The 21422-nt window shown below is 40.7% G+C and overlaps 1 pseudogene; it reads right to left on the bottom strand.

Moving 5' to 3' along the window:
• Window positions 1-4138: 4138 nt before the first annotated feature.
• The window catches only part of LOC135570065 (zinc finger protein 850-like), a 102194-nt pseudogene continuing 84910 nt past the window's right edge, over window positions 4139-21422 (bottom strand).

Raw genomic sequence — 21422 nt, 5'->3', positions numbered from 1 at the left:
CAGGCTACACCATGGTGCTACCCTACAGAATGCTGCTGAGGCTACTGTAGACCTTCATGTTTTAATCAATTATTTGGTGACGTGATTATATTTATATAGTTTTATCCTCTGAGGAGGGTCCTCCCCTTCCTCCTCTCAGGAGCCTCCCCTTCCTTCCCTCTCAGGAGCCTCCCTTCCTCCTCTCAGGAGCCTCATTCCAGCTCAGCTAACATAGCCTCCTCTCAGGAGCCTCCCCTTCCTCCTCTGAGGAGCCTAAACTAGATCAGGCAGCTAGCCAAGTGAAACCCTTCAGGAAAATAAATGACGAAATTTCTCCTCTGAGGAGCATCCTTCTTCTGGAATCCCCATTTCCTCTCAGGAGCCTCCTGCACCCAAGGACATTGTAGCCAATTTTGGGAAGCATTGGAGTCAACTGGGCCAGCACTCCATGTTATGACACCTTGCAGAGTGCCCTGTAGAAATGCTTTCTGAGTAGGGTCCAACTATATTAGGAAGTTGTTCATGTTTGGTATAATCTGATAAATTTCATTTAGCAGACACTTTTATCCAAAGGATTTGCAGTCATGTTTGCAAACACTTAATCATATGGATGGTCCCAGGAATCAAACCCACTACCCTGGTTTAACAAGCACTATACTCCACCAACTGAGCTAACCACAAGGAATGATCAAGGAATGACACAGATAAACACACACAGCCTGAGTTTCAAAAATATAATTGAATCAAAGACCGTAACATTGAAACTGACATACTCCATTTAGATGTAGTCCGATTCATCTGAATGGACCGATTAATTAGGGCCGATTTTCTCAGGTTTTTATTTTTTGAAAATAATTTTGCAAGATTTTTTTACACCTTTATTGAATCTTTATTTAACTTGCAAGTCAGTTAAGAACCCATTCTTATTTTCAATGACGGCCTTGGAAAGGTGGGTTAACTGCCTTGTCCAGGGGCAGAACCTAGATTTTCACCTTGTCAGCTCGGGGGATCCTGCCTTGCAACCTTACAGTTAACTTGTCCAACGCTCTAACCACCTGCCTCTCATTGCACTCCTGGAGCCTGCCTTTACGCAGAATGCAGTAGAAGCCAAGTTAACACCATCCAGTCCCAGCCTTCAGCTCCATTCAACCCCTCCCATCTGTCTCAAAACATCCAGTCCCTTCAGCTCCATTCAACCCTTCCCATCTGTCTCTTAACACCATTCAGTCCCTTCAGCTCCATTCAACCCCTCCCATCTGTCTCTTAACACCATCCAGTCCCAGCCTTCAGCTCCGTTCAACCCCTAGATCATCTCTTAACACCATCCAGTCCCACCCTTCAGCTCCATTCAACCCCTAAATATTATTTGTCCTCTAAACACCATCCAGTCCCTTCAGCTCCATTCAACCCTCCCATCTGTCCAACACCATCCAGTCCCAAAATTCAGCTAAGAAAATTCAACCCCTCCCATCTGTTTAAACACCATCCAGTCCCTTCAGCTCCATTCAACCCCTCCCATCTGTCTCTTAACACCATCCAGTCCCTTCAGCTCCATTCAACCCCTCCCATCTGTCTCTTAACACCTCCAGTCCCACAGCCTTCAGCTCCATTCAACCCCTCCCATCTGTCTCTAAACACCATCCAGCCCCACCCTTCAGCTCCATTCAACCCCTCCCATCTGTCTCTAAACACCATCCAGTCCCTTCAGCTCCATTCAACCCCTCCCATCTGTCTCTTAACATCCATATGGGATTTATATTTGCAATATATATTTTAACTGTGCTGTGATGCTTCACAAAAGTACTAAACTTTTCGATTCTCATAGTTTCTACAGATTGTAAATTAAAGATAAACATTTTTGTTAAAATAATTATAATATTATGGATTGATTGAATAGGACTTTTCAAATGACCCACCCAGTATTGCCATCTGCAGCGTTAGTTCTAGGTAAATGTTGGAATTCTTCAGATTCCTGGAAATGTGACCAACAACGAGCTACATATGGACAGTACCAAAATAAATTATCTAATGACTGCCTTCTCGCAGCAAAATCTGCAGAGCTGGGAAGATTGTATCCCCATATATAACATTATATTGGTTGCAAGAATTATGTATAATAATTGAAGCTTTGAATCAATCTGGCGTCATTTTGCGTGTCAATTCATAAACCATGTGATTCTCTGGCTGATTCTACCATGGAATCAGTACAATGAAAATCTCTTGCCAACTATTTTGACATTTATTTGGCACAGCTGTCAGTTGTTTGGTCCTTAAATGGAACTGGTAAACATTTCTATTTATCACAATTTGGTCCTTAATGCAGGGCCTTGTTCCTGTTCTACAGTGAGTAAAGATAGGGGTGTTGACTGGGACAGGCAATGTAACATCCATGTTTTAAGGAAAAGGTTTTTGTAAAACATGCACCTTACATCAGATCATCTTGAGGCTTTCTCTCTAAAGCGAACTTTCATCAAGGTTTTATATGGTCAATTGGTTTCTCTCTAAAGCAAACTTTCATCAAGGTTTTATATGGTCTATTGGTTTCTCTCTAAAGCAAACTTTCATCAAGGTTTTATATGGTCTATTGGTTTCTCTCTAAAACAAAAGTACATCAAGGTTTTACATGTCAACTAACAGAACTGTTACAATGTAATCATGTCCATCATGTTTTATGGAAAAGGTTGTTGTAAAAATAATAATAATAATAAAAGTTTTTTTTTTAAAAAGCTTCCTGTCAAAAAACATAACATCCATATACACCAGTCTATCTTCCTGTCAAACAAACAGAACTCTGCTGGTTGTCCTGGTAACAGACACCAGTCTATCTTCCTGTCAACAAACAGAACTTGCTGGTTGTCCTGGTAACAATACCAGTCTATCTTCCTGTCAACAAACAGAACTCTGCTGGTTGTCCTGGTAACAGATACCAGTCTATCTTCCTGTCAACAAACAGAACTCTGCTGGTTGTCCTGGTAACAGATACCAGTTATCTTCCTGTCAACAAACAGAACTCTGCTGGTTGTCCTGGTAACAGGTACCAGTCTATCTTCCTGTCAACAAACAGAACTCTGCTGAATGTCCTGGTAACAGACACTAGTCTATCTTCCTGTCACCAAACAGAACATTTGCTGGTTGTCCTGGTAACAGATTCCAGTGGGCAGATCTATTTAATTTGTTCAAACTAAATTACAGCACTTTGGGTGAGTCAAATCTGATCCTTTCTTCTCTTCTCCTCCTCTCACAGTTCCACTCAGCCCAGTTGTTTTCCTGCAGTCCACTGGCATTCACAGACAACCTCTTCATACCCAGCAGTAACGTGCTCAGCTAGGGGAGAGGCATGACAGGGGACTCCGGTTGAGAGGAAGGGCTATGATTGTCCTGGTAACCATAAAGAGGGGACACAGACTATATCATTAATGCTGATGTCACTGTTGTCATGAAGTGATTTATTTCATATATAACTCTAATCTGTCCCCTCGCCCATACCCGGGCGCGAACCAGAGACCCTCTGCACGCATCAACATCAGTCACCAAGGAAACACCGTTACCCATCGCTCCACAAAACCACTACTTCGAGGTGTCGGAGCAAGTGACGTCACCAATTGAAACGCTACTTAGCGCTAAATAATACTTTTAAAATCAATTGGATTCTGAAGTATATTAAGAACCAGAACAGTATTTGGAATGTCTTGCCCTTAGTATTATTTGACTCTGTTAGTGGTTTAGAATTTTTGCTTTGATGTAATTTTAATGTTGATAAAATCCTAGTAAAATTGGCTAAATTCCATAAGCAGGCGATTTTAGCTTGGATGTTAGCGTATAAACACAAGTTTCCCCTCACAGATACTTTCTATGGAACAACTAAGATATACGATTTAAAAATAAGTCTATTTTTTTCATAACTGGTTTGAGAATAACTGGCTACTGATCAACCTAACAACAAATATTAGCATCTTAGATCTTATTGCAGGACTTTGACTGTGGTACATCACCTCCCCAGTCAACCTATTGTGTGTATTGAACATTCATATTGAACAGCCTTACCTATAGAGTAGCACCACCACCCAAACAAAGAACTCTTCATTGAGACAATGATAAACAGCAATCCTTGGGAGAGTTGTGGTGGATATTATAAAATAAGGATCTGCTGGAGTCCAAGTCAAACCAAGATTCTTTATTTCTGAGCTCAGAGAGAATAACAGAGTAACACAGCACAGTGGAGACAGTCGGAATTACTGAAGCATTGAGTAATTAGCACATATCTTTATAGTTTCCTGTTCCTGGGAGGGACTTTATTCATACAAGGATGCAGGTGCAGCTGGTTTGCAACACAGAATGATAGTCCCAAGTACAGGAGATTATAATAGGACAGTTTCACAAGGTTAGTCACATACTCAGTTATGTGGACACACAAACAATTAACATTTTCCATTACAGAGTCTGAACATTTTCATTTCATTAAATCATCAGTGGGCTACAATGCAGATGTCAACAATGGAACAAATGCATCACATGCAAATATCCATTGATTATCTGTAGTGCTGGAGGAATGACACACCCAGATAAACACACACAAAGAGTTTAAAAAAGGACAGTTTAAAACAAGGAACCTGATCTTCTTTATATTCAAACTGACAGACTCCATATTCAATTCATGTTTTCTAATAAAAACAAACAAATATATGTTTGAGTATACCCTGTACCATTTAATTTCATATGGTAAAGACAGGTAAACACATTGTCAGTCAACAAAATAAGACAAAGGGAGCACTGTGTATGTTCTCTGATGAATTTTAAGTCAATGTGATGTTAAATATCAACATACACGCTAAGAGAAGTAATTTCTCTCTCCTGTGTGGATTCTCTAATGATGTTTAAGTGACTTATGAGTAATATGTTTTCCCACAGTCTGAGCATTTCTAAGCCTTCTCCTCTGTGTGCAGTCTAATGTGTTCTTTCAGGCTTCCTAAATGGGCAAATGGTTTGCACCCTGGGAGGAGTGGTAAGGCTTCTCTCCTGTGTGTATTCTCTCATGTTGTTTCAGGTGTCCACTCTGGTTGAAAAACTTTCCACATTGGGAGCAGTGGTACGGCTTCTCTCCTGTGTGTATTCTCTCATGTTGTTTCAGCATCCCCGACCGGGCAAAACACTTTCCACATTGGGAGCAGTGGTAAGGCTTCTCTCCTGTGTGTATTCTCTCATGTAGTTTCAGCTCACCCGACCTGGTTGAAACACTTTCCACATTGGGAGCAGTGGTAAGGCTTCTCTCCTGTGTGTATTCTCTCATGTAGTTTCAGGTCCCCCGAATGGTTGAAACACTTTCCACATTGGGAGCAGTGGTAAGGCTTCTCTCCTGTGTGTATTCTCTCATGTAGTTTCAGGTCCCCCGACTGGTTGAAACACTTTCCACATTGGGAGCAGTGGTAAGGCTTCTCTCCTGTGTGTATTTTCTCATGTTGTTTCAGGTGTCCACTCTGGTTGAAAAACTTTCCACATTGGGAGCAGTGGTACGGCTTCTCTCCTGTGTGTATTCTCTCATGTAGTTTCAGGTCCCCCGAATCGTTGAAACACTTTCCACATTGGGAGCAGTGGTAAGGCTTCTCTCCTGTGTGCATTCTCTCATGTCGTTTCAGCCCCCCCGACCGGGTGAAACACTTTCCACATTGGGAGCAGTGGTAAGGCTTCTCTCCTGTGTGTATTCTCTCATGTAGTTTCAGTTCCCCCGACCGGTTGAAACACGTTCCACATTGGGAGCAGTGGTAAGGCTTCTCTCCTGTGTGTATTCTCTCGTGTCGTTTCAGCGCCCCCGACTGGTTGAAACACCTTCCACATTGGAAGCAGTGGTAAGGCTTCTCCCCTGTGTGTATCCTCTCATGTTGTTTCAGGTTTGCTTTATGGTTGAAACACTGTCCACACTGGGAGCAGTGGTAAGGCTTCTCCCCTGTGTGTTTTCTCTTATGTTTTTTCAGTTGTGCTTTCTGTTTAAAACTCTTTTCACACTGGGAGCACTGGTGTCGTCTTGCTGGTTTGGACGTCCCTGGCTCTGGTTCCTCTGAGTCTGGTCTTTCTCCTGCCAAAGATAGTGTTATTTTATAGAGACCCAAATGAAACCACATGATAAAAAAACCTTGCTACGAGGGTAAATCCTAAATCAGATCTCTCAATAACCTGAGGCCAGTTTTAACAATCTTAGTGTGATTTTAAAACAAATGTAGAGCTTCCTGGTAATTACTGCTATGTTTACATTACTTATTCATCCTGTTTTACAAGTCAGAACACAAAAAACTAGACAGTTCTAGGACACTGAAGACACAGACGTCGCTGGATTCCAATTGAACAGGTGGTTCTAAATATATAACTTTCATAGCTGTATGATACAGAATGTGACCTACACACTTCCTTAAACATAAAATAACTAAAGAAGTAATTTTGTGTGGAAGTCCAAAACTAGTTTTTACGTCGCAGATACAAAGCACATCAGTAACATCTCCCCGTTGTTGAAAGGGTTCGACACATTGCTGTTTAATTGGACCAATTTCTTATTTAGACATTCACAGATTTTCAACATTTTGATTATCGCTGATGTCATATTTTGGGTAAATGTTCCTAAAACTGATAGTAACAACAAAAAACAAAAATATAAACGCAACATGAAAAATGTTGGATGTTTCATGAGCATCACTGTTAGTCAACATTTATTCTTTGCCAAGATAATCCATCCACCTGACAGTGTGGCATATCAAGAAGCTGATTGAACAGCTTGCTTATTACACAGGTGCACCTTGTACTGGGGATAATAAAAGGCAACTCGAAAATGTGCAGTTTGTTCACACAACAATGCCACAGGTCTCTGAGGGAGCGGGCAATTGGCATGCTGACTGCAGGAATGTCCACTGGAGCTGTTAGGAAATTTAATGTACAGTACCAGTCAAAAGGTTGGACTCACCTACTCATTCAAGGGTTTCTTTATTTTTACTATTTTCTACATTGTAGAATAATAAAGACATCAACATTTTTAAAAAACACATGGAATCATGTAGTAACCACAAGTGTTAAATCAAAATATATATTTTATTCTTCAAAAGTTGCCACCCTTGCTTTCTCTCAAACAGCTTCACCTGGAATCCTTTTCCAACAGTCTTGTAGGCATTCCCACATATGCTGAGAACTTGTAGGCTGCTTTCGCTTCACCTCTGCGATCCAACTCATCCCAAACCATCTTGATTTGGTTGAGGTCAGGGGATTGTGTAGGCCAGGTCATCTGATGCAGCACTCCATCACTCTCCTACTTGATCAAATAGCTCTTACACAGCCAGGAGGTGTGTTGGGTCATTGTCCTGTTGAAAAACAAATGACAGTGGGACTTAAGCCCAAACCAGATGGGATGGAATATAGCTGTAGAATGCTGTGGAAGCCATGCTGGATAAGTGTGACTTTGATTTATTTATTCATGACATTGTCAACAGCAAAGCACCCGCACACCATCACATCTCCTCCTCCATGCTTCACGGTGGGAACCACACATGCGGAGATAATCTGTTCATCTACTCCTCGTCTCACAAAGACATGAGGCTCGGATCCAAAAATCTCAAATTTGGACTCATCAGACCCAAGGACAGATATCCACCGGTCTAATGTCCATTGCTCGTGTTTCTTGGCCCAAGCAAGTCACTTCTTCTTATTGGTGTCCTTTAGTAGTGGTTTCCTTGCAGCAATTGGACCATGAAGGCCTGATTCACGCAGTCTCCTCTGAACCGATGATGTTGAGATGTGTCTGTTACTTGAACTTTGTGAAGCATTTATTTGGGCTGCAATTTCTAAGGCTGGTAACTCTACTGAACTTTTGCATCAGAAGTAACTCTGGATCTTCCATTATTGTGGTGGTCCTTAAAGTAATGATGGACTGTTGCTTCTCTTTGCTTATTTGAGCTGTTCTTGACATAATATGGACTTCGTCTTTTACCCAATAGGGCTATCTTCTGTATACCACCCCTACCTTGTCACAACACAACTGATTGGTTCAAACACATTAAAAGCTGTTATGGCTAGGGATTCCGCTAGCGGAACATTTCAACAAAATCCGGTGAAATTGCAGAGTGCAAAATATATATATATTTTTTAGAAATATTTAACTTTCATGCATTCACAAGTGCAATACCACAAATTAAAGCTTAAGACTCCATCATGTTTCATTATTAGATGGTACAGTCCTCCTTTAAGACTCCATCATGTTTCATTATTAGATGGTACAGTCCTCCTTTAAGATTCCATAATGTTTCATCATTAGATGCTACAAGGCTCCTTTAAGACTCCATAATGTTTCATCATTAGATGTTACAGTCCTCCTTTAAGACATCATGTTTAGAATGTGTCTGGAAGTGCTACTCTATCTATTCTACTCTCATCCTTTCGGTTTTAATAATATGTTAAAATAATAATGTTATAATAGGTAATAACTAACTTTAATAACTAGGGTTAATACCTGCCTGGCGCACCAACAAAATATTTATTTAGCCCCCTCTAACAATACCGCTACAGAATTAGCATAGTCGGCCATGTAACTTAACCTGTAGTGACACCCAGCCCGTGAACGGGACCGTTATCATCATCTGACACTAATTAGCATAACGCAACGGACATAAATCTTCCTAGAAAATATTCATATTCATGAAAATAACAAGTGAAATATATTGGAACACAGCTTAGCCTTTTGTTAATCACCCTGTCATCTCAGATTTTCAAAATATGCTTTACAGCCAACGCTAGACAAGCATCTGTGTAAGTTTATCATAGCCTAGCATAGCATTATGCCTTGCTAGCAGCAGGCAAACTTGTCACGGAAATCAGAAAAGCAATCAAATTAAATTGTTTACCTTTGATGAACTTCGGATGTTTTCACTCACGAGACTCCCAGGTAGACAGCCAAAGTTCATTTTTTCCCAAAATATTATTTTTGTAGGCGAAATAACTCCGTTTGTTCTTCATGTTTGGCTGAGAAATCGCCCAGAAATAGCGGTCACAACTCCGAAAAATATTCCAAATTAGCTCCATAATATCGACAAAAACATGGCAAACGTTTAGAATCAATCCTCAAGGTGTTTTTCTAATGTCTATTTGAAAATATATCAGTCGGGACAATTCCTTTTTCTCTAGGACCGATTGGAGTAATGGCTACCTCTGCACTTTACGCGAGAATCTCTCTCGGAGCCACCATGTGACCACTAACGCAATGTGCCCCCATACGGCTATTCTTCAACAGAAATGCATAAAACTACGTCACAATGCTGTAGACACCTTGGGGAATACGTACAAAGCGTAAGCTCGTTGGTGGTACATTCAAAGCCATATAGTGAGTCATTGGAACGCAGCGCTTTCAAAACCTGGGGCACTTCCGTGTTAGATTTTTCTCAGGCTTTCGCCTGCAACATCAGTTCTGTTATACTCACAGACAATATCTTTACAGTTTTGGAAACATTAGAGTGTTTTCTATCCAACGCTGTCAATTATATGCATATTCTAGCATCTTTTCCTGACAAAATATCCCGTTTAAAACGGGGACGTTTTTTCCCCAAAAATGAAAATACTGCCCCCTAACACCAAGAGGTTTTAAGGTAATCAGAAATATTTAGGACTAACTTATTCCTTGACACCCATTCTGAAACTAACTGCAGCTCTATGTTAAGTGTTGCAGTCATTTCAGTCGCTGTAGTAGCTGACGTGTACGGTGTTGAGTCATCCACATACATAGACTCACTGGCTTTACTCAAATGTCATTGGAATGTTGTTGGTAAAGATTGAAAAAAGTAGGTGCCAAACAGCTGCCCTGGGGAATTCCTGATTCAAACTTGATTTTGTAGCTCTGGGGCGGCAGGTAGCCTAGTGGTTAGAGCGGTAGGCCAGTAACCGAAAGATTGCTGGATCGAATCCCCGAGTTGACAAGGTAAAAAACTCTGTCGTTCTGCCCCTGAACAAGGCCGTCATTGAAAAAAATAATTTGTTCTTAACTGACTTGCCTAGTTAAATAAAGGTTACATTTTAAAAGAAAAACTCTTTATCCACAATATAGCAGGGGGTGTAAAGCCATACGTTTTTGTCAGCAACAGACTATGATCGATAATGTCAAATGCCGCACTGAAGTCAAACAAAACAGCCCCAACAGTATTTTTATCATCAATTTCTCTCAGCCAATCAGTCATTTGCAAGTGCTGTGCTTGTTGAATGAACTTCCCTATAAGCTAAAAGTCTATATTTGTTTACTGTAAAATAGCATTGTATCTGGTCAAATATTTTTTTCCCAAAATTGCAAGGGTTGGTAACAGGCTGATTGGTCAGCTATTTAAGCCAGTAAAGGGAGCTTTACTATTCTTGGGTAGTGGAATGACTTTAGCTTCCCTCTAGGCCTGAGGGCACACACTTTCTAGTAGGCTTAAATTCAAGACAAGGCAAATAGGAATGGCAATATCGGCCGCTATTATCCTCAATATTCCATCCACGTTGTCAGACACCAGTGACTTGTCATTGTTGATTTTATTTGCGCATTGAAGATGCTCCAAAGATTTTTTACTATCATTCTTCATGTCATTTATCTTTGTTTCATAGTGTAGTTTCTTCTTTTTATTCAGTTTAGTCACATGATTTCTCAATATGCAATAGGTTTGCCAATCAGTTATTCAGCCAGACCTATTTGCCATCTTTTTTTGCCTCCCTCTTCATCATACCATTTTGTAATTCCTCATCAATTCACATGGATTTAACAGTTTTTACAGTCATTTTCTTAATGGGTGCTGCTTATTAGTAACTGGGATAAGCAGTTTCAAATGTGTCAAGGGCAGCGTCTGGTTGCTCATCATTACACACCAAGGGCAAACAAATATGATTTACATCAACAACATAGGAATCACTACAAAAAAATGCATGACCTCTTATACACAATATTAGGCCCAGCCTTTGGAACTGTGGTTTTCCTAGACATGGCTACTATAATGTGATCACTACATCTGATGGATCTGGATACTGCTTTAAAACCCATTTCTGCAGCATTAGTAAAGATATGATCAAACCATGTTGTTGATTTCATTCCTCTACTGTTTGTAACTACCCTGGTAGGTTGATTGACAACCTGAGCAAGGTTGCCGGCACTGGTTACAGTTTGAAGCTTTCTCTTGAGTGGGCAGCCTGATCACAGCTTTCCTCCAGTATTAGTTAATTAACAGTGTCTTGAGTTTAGTTTGCCTGTTCTACAGTCTTGTAAAGATAGGGGGGTTGACTGGGACAGGCAATGTAATATCCATAATGTTTTAAGGAAAAGTTTTTGTAAAACAAGCACCTTACATTGGATCATCTTGAAACTTTCTCTCCAAAGCTAGCTTTGTATTTGTTCAAACTAAACTACTTACTTTGATGTGTCAAATCTGATCCTTTCTTCTCTTCTCCTCCTCTCACAGTTCCACTCAGCCCCGTTGTTTTCCTGCAGTCCACCAGCAGCACAGACAACCTCTTCATACCCAGCAGTAAGGTGCTACCAGGAGAGGCACGACACGGGGACTCCGGGAGGGAGGAGGGGCTAGCGTTGTCCTGGTTACCATAAAGAGGGGACACAGACACATATCATTATGGATGCTGATGTCACTGTTGTCATGAAGTGATATACAGAAACCCATCCCAGACCCAGAGAGAGCAAGCTGTATGCTAGACCAGACCAAGCTGTATGCTAGACCTGCTGATGCCACTGTTGACATGAAGTGTTTTACAGAAACCCATCCCAGACCCAGAGAGAGCAAACTGTATGCTAGGCCAGACCAAGCTGTACCATCTGGTGTTCTGATCTGGAGAGACTCTTCTCTTCCTCGTCAGCATCAGGATGTTGTTGAGGCTCCCCAGAGGATCCATAATAGTCATGTCTCTCTCCTGTGTGAACGAGGACATCAAACAGATGGTAAACTTATGACCATCAATTGCAATCATAGAGTCTTACAAGAGGCATGCATATGTCTAAAATGGCCACTTTCATCATGATTTCCTAAAACAGTGTTTGTGATGCAAATGTAAAAGGGTCGTTCCACGAAATGGGTCGCTTTTGCGTCCCTTTGTTATTTTAAGTAGAAAATATGCACCAATATTGAATTTTAAAAGCCTGTTATATTAGATGAGGGGAACTTTAATATAGACCACATGGAGAATTCAATACATCTAATTGAAAAGTCCCTAAAATATATGAACCAATGGCATATCGACCCTTTAACAATTCCTACAGTACTGAACAACATATTCAAGTGTAGAACTTCAGTAGAATGCCCCTTTAAAACCACACATTAGTTCAACAACTGCATAGTTTGTGTCCCTGTTGAAGAAAGTACTCACTGGTGTTAATCTGATATTCTGTCTCTTCCTCTTTCACCCCCAAAACGTCTTCCTCCTTCACCTTTATTGAGATAGCATCATCTTCCTCTCTAAACGGTTCTTTCTCTTCTTTCACTATAACAGCCTCCTCTTCCTCCTTTTTCATTCTGAAAGATTCTTTCTCCATACAGCCGACACCCTCTTCATTAGCAAGGGAGGAGTAGTTTAGTGAGCTCATGGTCAGGGATGTTAGCTAGCTAGCTAGCATTAGCGAATAGCCTAGTGTTAGGCTCAGTATCAATCTTTAACACGTTTGCAAATTGAACCAGTTGATACGTCAACCGAAACTTGTTTAAAACACTGAGGTTAGCTAATGTACATTAAAACAGCAGACCTCCTCTTCATTAGCAGGGGATGAGTACTTTAATGAACTCATGGTCAGGGATGTTAGCTAGCTAGTTAGCATTAGCGACTAGCCTAGTGCTCGGCTCAGCATAAATCTTTAACAAGTTTGCAAATTAGGTTACAGTTAACCAGTTAATACGTCAACAGAACTGTGTTTAAAACACTGAGATTAGATAATGTACATTAAGATGGTCTAAAGCGTCAATCTTTCACTTTTATGTTGGCTAGCAAGCTACCGACGTGGTCGAAAGAGTTGGCGCCTTGTTGTTCCTGAAGAAGCGTCCGTCCCGTCCATTATACGTCACGAAAGAAGAGTCAACTGAAAGACGCTCATCGCCATCTGCTGGCTGGAGTGGGTAACGCAGTTTGGAAACAATAGTTACAACACTTTTCGTATTGGAAAGAACGTCATAATTATTTAACAATAAGCTGATACATTTTCTCTTCCAAATAATACGTTCCTGTACACAGACGTAGAAGCTCAATATGAATATGTAGATGATTAATAAATACTTATATGAATAGGTAGTGTGTTGATATACATTTTCTCTGTTAATTTTTCACATTCTTTTTTTATCTACATGTGACCATACTATTCCCTTAAAGCCACGCTCTATAAGATACAAATCATCCTGTAAACAACAGAACAAACGCATCACATGCAAATAGCACTTGTTTATCTGTAGTGCTATACACTGGGTAGACAAAACATTAAGAACAGCTGCTCCTTCCATGACTTAGAAAGACTAGGTGAATCCAGGCTAAAGTTATGATCCCTTACTGATGTCACTAATTAAATCCACTTCAATCTGTGTAGATGAAGGGGGGAGACAGGTTAAATAAGGATTTTTAAGCCTTGAGACATGAGACATGGATTGTGCATGTGTGCCATTTAGAGAGTTAATGGGGAAGACAAAATATTTAAGTTACTTTGCACAGGGTATGGTAGTAGGTGCCAGGCGCGCCGTTTTGTGTCAAGAACTGCAACGCTGCTGGGTTTTTCAGCTCAACAGTTTCCCATGTGTACCAAGAGTGGTCCACCACCCAAACAGTGGTGGTTTGTGCCGTTTAAGATGAGGCAGGACGATTTGTTTTTCCATGAGCATGGCCTTAATTCTATTACAGCATATTGGACGACTGTCATTCATATTTCACTCACCCTGTTCAATGTAACAGCAATAGGTTTAGGCTACTACATGATACTCTAATTGTCCCTATTCCCATCATGAGGTAGCAACCTAGCCTATGAATGAAAGTTTAGAATGTAGGTTCACACAGGTCGAGAGAAAATCTTGCGATGACAGACAGTGACACAGACAGACAGTGACACATAGACAGACAGTGACACATTCAATACTGCCTTGCACACTCTCGCCTGCATCTAGCTGAGATAGAGATATCACTGGACAAATTCAGGTATGTTTATCCCCGTTTTGTTCCATTTAAACGTTTGTCAACAGAATCGGCGGAATGAATACACCCCTGATCATGCATAAACACAGTTCACTTTCATTACAGACACGTTGTATTCCTTCTTGCATCTATGTGCTCTCCTCTTATCACCTTCTCCCTTTGTTTCTGTACTTCAATGCACAACACATCAGCTGTATGTCACCAGGAGAAAAAACCTTTCCAAGCCAAACCATTTCATAACTGCTACACACAGCTTACATTGTTGTCACCATATTAGCTAAAATAACATCATAGTCAACAGAGCTAATAGAACTAACTCGTTAGTAAACCTGCTACAATCATGCAGTAACGTTACAGTGTACAGTCAGTAAGCAGTTTAGCACTTACCTTGGCGGGTCCCAGTGGCAATAAATTAGTAAAACCAAAAGCTTGCCTTGACTTGGAAGAGTTCCAGTGTTGTGTTGGATAGTCATAGCCAGCTAGCTAACATAGCATCGCTCTGTTTGAGCCAAGTGTTTGAGTAGACTAAACTAGATAGCTGCATTTGCTAGCTAAGTAAGTGAAACTGAAAGTGGAAAATAAATGACGAAATATCTCTCTCTCGCTTCTCCTTCATTTTGGAATAAAATCATTTGTTCAAAACTGTTCAACTATTGTATTTTTCTCTCTTTTAATCAACTACTCACCACATGTTATGCACTGCAGTGCTAGCTAGCTGTAGCTTATGCTTTCAGTACTAGATACATTCGCTGATCCTTTCATTAGTTGGACATCATGTCAGTTCATGCTGCAAGAGCTCTGATGGGTTGGAGGATGTCCTCCGGAAGTTGTCATAATAACAGTATAAGTCTATGGAAGCCTTGAGAACCATAAACCTCCTAGGTTTTGTATTGAAGTCAATGTACCTAGAGGAGGATGCAAAATAGTATGTTTTAATACATTATTTGGTGACGTGATTATATTTAGTTTAGTTTTATCTAAAAAAGGACAGCTTTTAAATATTTTACCATTTTAATTTTTCTGAAAATAACTGAAGACGATGGTTCTCCCCTTCCTCCTCTGAGCAGACCCCACTGCACCCAAAGGACACCCAGCCAACTTGACACAATTGTGGGAAGCATTGGAGTAAACATGGGCCAGCATCCCTGTGGAACACTTTCGACAGCTTGAAGAGTCCATAACTCAATGAATTGAGGCTGTTCTGAGGGGAAAAAGGGAGGGTCCAACTCCATATTAGGAAGTTGTTCCAAATGGTTGGTATAATCAGTGGATATATCTGCCATTTAGCAGACACTTTTATCCAAAGGGATTTACAGTCATGTGTGCAAACACTTTACATATGGGTGGTCCCAGGAATCAAACCCACTACCCTGGTTTAACAAGCACTATACTCCACCAACTGAGCTACAGGACCACAAGGAATGATCAAGGAATGACGCAGATAAACACACACAGCCTGAGTTTCAAAAATATAATTGAATCAAAGACCGTAACATTGAAACAGACATACTTCATATTTAGTTACGATCAAATATCATTTGTCACATGCGCTGAATACAACAGGTGTAGATCTTAACGTGAAATGCTTACTGACAAGCCCTTAACCAACAACATAGATAAGAAAAATAAGGGTTAAGAAAATATTCCCAAAATAAAACGTTCAAAAAAGTAACACAATAAAAAACAAAAACGAGACAAAATACAGGAGGTACCAGTACAGAGTAAATGTGGAGGCTATATTAACCTCTTTGGCCTGAATGCCAAGCGTCAGGTCTGGGGGAAACCTGGCACCATCCCTACAGTGAATCGTGGTGATGGCAATATCATGGTGTTATTGGGGATATTTTTCAGTGGCAGGGACTGGGAGACTAGTCAGGATCGAGGGAAAGATGTACGGAGCAAAGTACAGAGAGATAATTGATGAAAACCTGCTCAAGAGCACTCAGGACCTCAGACTGGGGCAAAGGTTCACCTTCCAACAGGACAACGGCCCTAAGCACACAGCGAAGACAACATAGAAGTGGCTTTGGGACAAGTCTCTGAATGTCCTTGAATTGCCCAGCCAGAGCCCGGATTTGAACCCGACCGAACAACTCTGAAGAAATCCTGAAAATAGCTGCGCAGTAACGCTCTCCATCCAAACTGACAGATCTTGAGAGGATCTGCAGAGAAGAATGGGAGAAACTCCACAAATACAGGGGTGCCAAGATTGTAGTGTTATACCCAAGGCGGCTTGAGGCTATAATCACTGCTAAAAGTGCTTCAACAAAGCACTGAGTTAAGGTTCTGAATACTTATTTAAATGTGATATTTCAGTTTTAATATTTAAATGCATTTGCAAACATTTCTAAAATCCTGTTGTTGCTTCGTCATTATAGGGTGTTGTGCAGATTCATGAGGAAAACCTCCCAATTTAATCAATTTTAGAATATTCCAGTAAATTCAGGAAGTAAACTGAAAATTCCAATTCTCTTCTATGGTTTTCAATGTGGAAAATGTGGAATTTGGTTTACTTTCTGAATTGACTGGAAATTAAATGGATTTGACTCCAAACCTGGTTTTACTACAAATCTGTCAACTTCATCATTTAGTCAATCGATGTTATAATGCATAAAGATCACAGATGTGCTTGTTCTCATTCAGAGTAAATTATTCTAATTGAATAAAACAGAATTAAACAAATAAAATGTATTATGTACCTGAATAACTTCAACAACCTGATTGATTCTCTGGTTGATTCTCTGCTCAACAACACTGACTGTGAATCAATCTGGTTGATTCTCTGATTGATTCTCTGCTCAACAACACTGACTGTGAATCAATCTGGTTGATTCTCTGGTTGATTCTCTGCTCAACAACACTGATCGCGTCAAACTTTGCTGTGTGTCCAGGCTGTCACTTCTGTCATCAGCTACTAACACCAGTGCTGCACCTTTGTCCTTGAGAGACTGGATGACGGCTTCCTGCTCCCTCTTCCATAGTGGGAACACTGATGGCTCAACATGGTTTTCTGAGAGACTGGATGACGGCTTCCTGCTCCCTCTTCCATAGTGGGAACACTGATGGCTCAACATGGGCTTCCTGGTTATGAAAGAAAGTGTGATGGTCAATGGTAGCCTCTCCCATTGTTTGAAGCAGTTGTGGTCTTTGTTGGCATGTATCCAGACCACAGAGTCCAAGTCAAACCAAGATTCTTTATTTCTGAGCTCAGAGAGAATAACAGTTACACAGTGCAGTGTAGACAGTCTGAATTCCTGAAGCATTGGGTGATGAGCACATATCTTTATAGTTTCCTGTTCCTGGGCGGGACTTTATTCATACAAGGACACAGGTGCAAATTGGTTTGCAACACAGGATGATACTCCCAAGAACAGGAGCTTATAATAGGACAGTTTCACAAGGTTAGTCACATACTCAGTTATGTGGACACACAAACAATTAACATTTTCCATTACAGAGTCTGAACATTTTCATTTCATTAAATCATCAGTGGGCTACAATGCAAATGTCAACAATGGAACAAATGCATCACATCCAAATATAACTTGATTATCTGTAGTGCTGGAGGAATGACACACCCAGATAAACACACAGTCAGAGTTTAAAAAAGGACCCTTTAAACACATGGAATCTGATCTATCCTACATTTGAACACAAGGAAACTGATTTACATTATATTCAAACTGACATACTCCATATTGTCATGATGTGGCCTTTTCTGGGTATAGATTGTGGCTTCCCCCTCTCCTACACCCAGGTTATGTTATCTCAGGTCGTAAATACCTGGCGGAGACTCTCTCCCCCTTTTCATACAGAGAGAGACCACAGAGTGAACAAAGGATTTCACGTGGCCGAACTCCTAAATCCCCAAAATGGCAAAATTAAACTATATGTCCACCTTTGAGAGTGTGGGAAGGGTCTGTGGACACTTAAGGGACAGTTATGTTGAGTGTGTTTCATTTGGTGACCTCAGAGAGGACAGGAAACACACATAACTATGTCTCAATGTGTACAATGTGTACACAGACATGATCTAGTGTCATGGAACCGCCTATCCTATTGTTTCGAATAAAAGCCCCTCCTGAAAAAAAATCCTCTTCAGACTGCGCAAACCATTCACAGCATGAGCTGTGATTGCGAATAGTTTAGACAGCGCATACATCGGTGTAAGCTGAATACTTATTTTCCACAATAATTTGCAAATAAATTCAATAAAAATCCTACAATATGATTTTCTGGATTTTTTCCTTCTCATTTTGTCTGTCATAGTTGAAGTGTACCGATGATGAAAATTACAGGCCTCTCTCATCTTTTTAAGTGGGAGAACTTGCACAATTGGTGGCTGACTAAATACTTTTTTGCCCCAATGTATGTACATTTCTGACTTCAACTGTACTTATCAACTGTGTGTAATGAACCCTTTTGTCTTCCCTGCTTCTTTCTCAGTCCCACTTCCCTTTGTCCACCAAGCCGTCATATCGGCTTAGTCCAGTAGGGAATCTTCCCTATCATTCGTTAGTAACCAGTATCTACTGTTTGTTTGCGCATTTCTGTGATTATTTAGTTAGTAAATAAATGATTAAGCCAATTGGTGTATGGATGATTTATTTTTTTAAAAAAGGCTGGGTTCGTGCAGATAACCAACAATTTACGACGTTTGGAATGAGACTGATGTGAGGTAAAGAATAATTCATTAATATAAAAGACCAATTGAACAGATAATAAAATATCAGAAGAGTTACATTCGGAAAAGTATAACTTTGTAATCTGAAGTCTTTCCGTGGTGCCCCGACTTCCTAGTTAATTAAATGTACATGATTGGTTTAATCACGTAATAATAATTACAGAGAATTGACTTAATAAAATAAGTCTTCACTTTTAATGATGGCAAAGACACGACAATATTCAATTCATATTTTCTAATAAAAACACACAAATATATTTTTGAGTATACTTTGTACCATTCAATTTCATGTGGTATAAACAAGTAAACACATTCTCAGTCAACAATATAAGACAATTGGGAGCACTGTGTATGTTCTCTGATGAATTTTAAGTCAATGTGATGTGAAATATACATTTACACACAAGGAGAAGTCATTATTCTCTCCTGTGTGGATTCGCACATGTTTTTTACGCTACTGATGAGTAAAATGCCTTCCCCCCCAGTCTGAACATTTGTCAGGCTTCTCCCCCGTGTGCGGTCTCATGTCTTCTTTCAGGTGTCCTAATTGGGTAAAAACGCATTGCACGCTGGGATCAGTGGTAAGATTTCTCCCCTGTGTGAATTCGCTCGTGCTCTTTCAGGCTTCCTGACCGGCTAAAACTCTTTCCACACTGGGCGCAACGGAAAGGCTTCTCCCCTGTGTGTATTCGCAAATGATCTTTGAGGGTGTCTAACCGCTTAAAACTCTTTCCACACTGGGAGCAATGGTGAGGCTTCGCTCCTGTGTGTATCCTCTCATGTCTTTTCATGTTAACTAAATGGTTAAAACTCTTTCCACAATGGGAACAGTAGTAAGGCTTCTCCCCTGTGTGAATTCGCTCGTGAGCTTCCAGCTTAACTAACGCTGTAAAACTCTTTCCACACTGGGAGCAGTGGTATGGCTTCTCCCCTGTGTGTATCCTCCCATGTCTTTTCATGTTTCCTAACTGGTTAAAACTATTTCCACACTGGCCGCAATGGTATGGCTTCTCTCCTGAGTGTATTCGCTCATGAGCTTTCAGGCTTCCTAACAGGCTAAAACTCTTTCCACACTGGCCGCAATGGTATGGCTTCTCTCCCGTGTGTATTCGCTCATGAGCTTTCAGGCTTCCTAACCGGCTAAAACTATTTCCACACTGGGTGCAATGGTACGGCTTCTCTCCTGTGTGTGTCCTCTCAGGTCTTTTCAGGCTTCCTAACTTGATCTGGGAGCAGAGGTGTCGTCTTGATGTTGTGGAGGTCTTTGGTTCCTCCAAGTTTGGTTTTCCTCCTGCCAAAGACAGTGTTTATATAAAAAGAGACCAGAATGAAACCTCCACTCTCCAATTTTGTGTAAATTTGTTTACATTGCTTTGCCAAGATAATCCATCCACGTGACAGGTGTAGCATATCAAAAAGCTGATTAAACAACATTACACAGGTGTACCTTGTGCTGGGCACAATAAAAAGCCACTCTAAAATGTACAGTTGTCACACAACACAATGCCACAGATGTCTCAAGTTTTGAGGGAGTGTGCAAATGGATTGGGGACTGCAGGAATATCCAGTGGAGCTGCTACCAGAGAATGTAATGTTGCATTCTCTACCATCAGCCGCCTCCAATGTCTTTTTAGAGAATTTGGAAGTCCGTCCAACAGGCCTCACAACCGCAGATCAAGGACCTCCAGATCGTCTGAGATCAGCCACCCGGACATCTGATGAAACTGAGGAGTATTTATCCTTGAGGACAATTTAACAAAGCCCTTTTGTGGGGAAAACTAATTCTGATTCGATGGGCCTGGCTCCCAAGTGGGTGGGCTTACGCCCCAACAGACCCACCAATGGCTGCGCCCCTGCCCAGTCATGTGAAGTCCATAGATTAGGGCCTAATAAATGTATTTACGTTGACTACTTTCCTAATTTGAACTGTAAATCATTGAAATTGTTGTTTTTATATCTGTTCAGTATTTACATACAGTGGAGAGAACAAGTATTTGATACACTGCAGATTTTGCAGGTTTTCCTACTTACAAAGCACGTAGAGGTCTGTCATTTTTTTATCATAGGTACACTTCAACTGTGAGAGACGGAATCTAAAACTAAAATCCAGAAAATCACATTGTATGATTTTTAAGTATTTAATTTGCATTTTATTGCATGACATAAGTATTTGATCACCTACCAACCAGTAACAATTCCGGCTCTCACAGACCTGTTAGTTTTTCTTTAAGAATCCCTCCTGTTCTCCACTCATTACCTGTATTAACTGTACCTGTTTGAACTCGTTACCTGTATAAAAGACACCTGTCCACACACTCAATCAAACAGACTCCAACCTCTCCACAACAATGGCCAAGACCAGAGAGGATGTAAGGACATCAGGGATAAAATTGTAGACCTGCACAAGGCTGGGATGGGCTACAGGACAATAGGCAAGCAGCTTTGGCGCAATTATTAGAAAATGGAAGAAGTTCAAGATGACGGTCAATCACCCTCGGTCTGGGGCTCCATGAAAGATCTCACCTTGTGGGGAATCAATGATCATAAGGAAGGTGAGGGATCATCCCAGAAATACACGGCAAGACCTGGTCAATTACCTGAA

This window comes from Oncorhynchus nerka, unplaced genomic scaffold, assembly GCF_034236695.1.
Source record: "Oncorhynchus nerka isolate Pitt River unplaced genomic scaffold, Oner_Uvic_2.0 unplaced_scaffold_1135, whole genome shotgun sequence".
In the NCBI taxonomy this organism is placed as follows: domain Eukaryota; kingdom Metazoa; phylum Chordata; class Actinopteri; order Salmoniformes; family Salmonidae; genus Oncorhynchus; species Oncorhynchus nerka.
The sequence above is the reverse complement of the archived record's forward strand: the minus strand, read 5'-3'. Positions and strand labels throughout refer to the sequence as shown.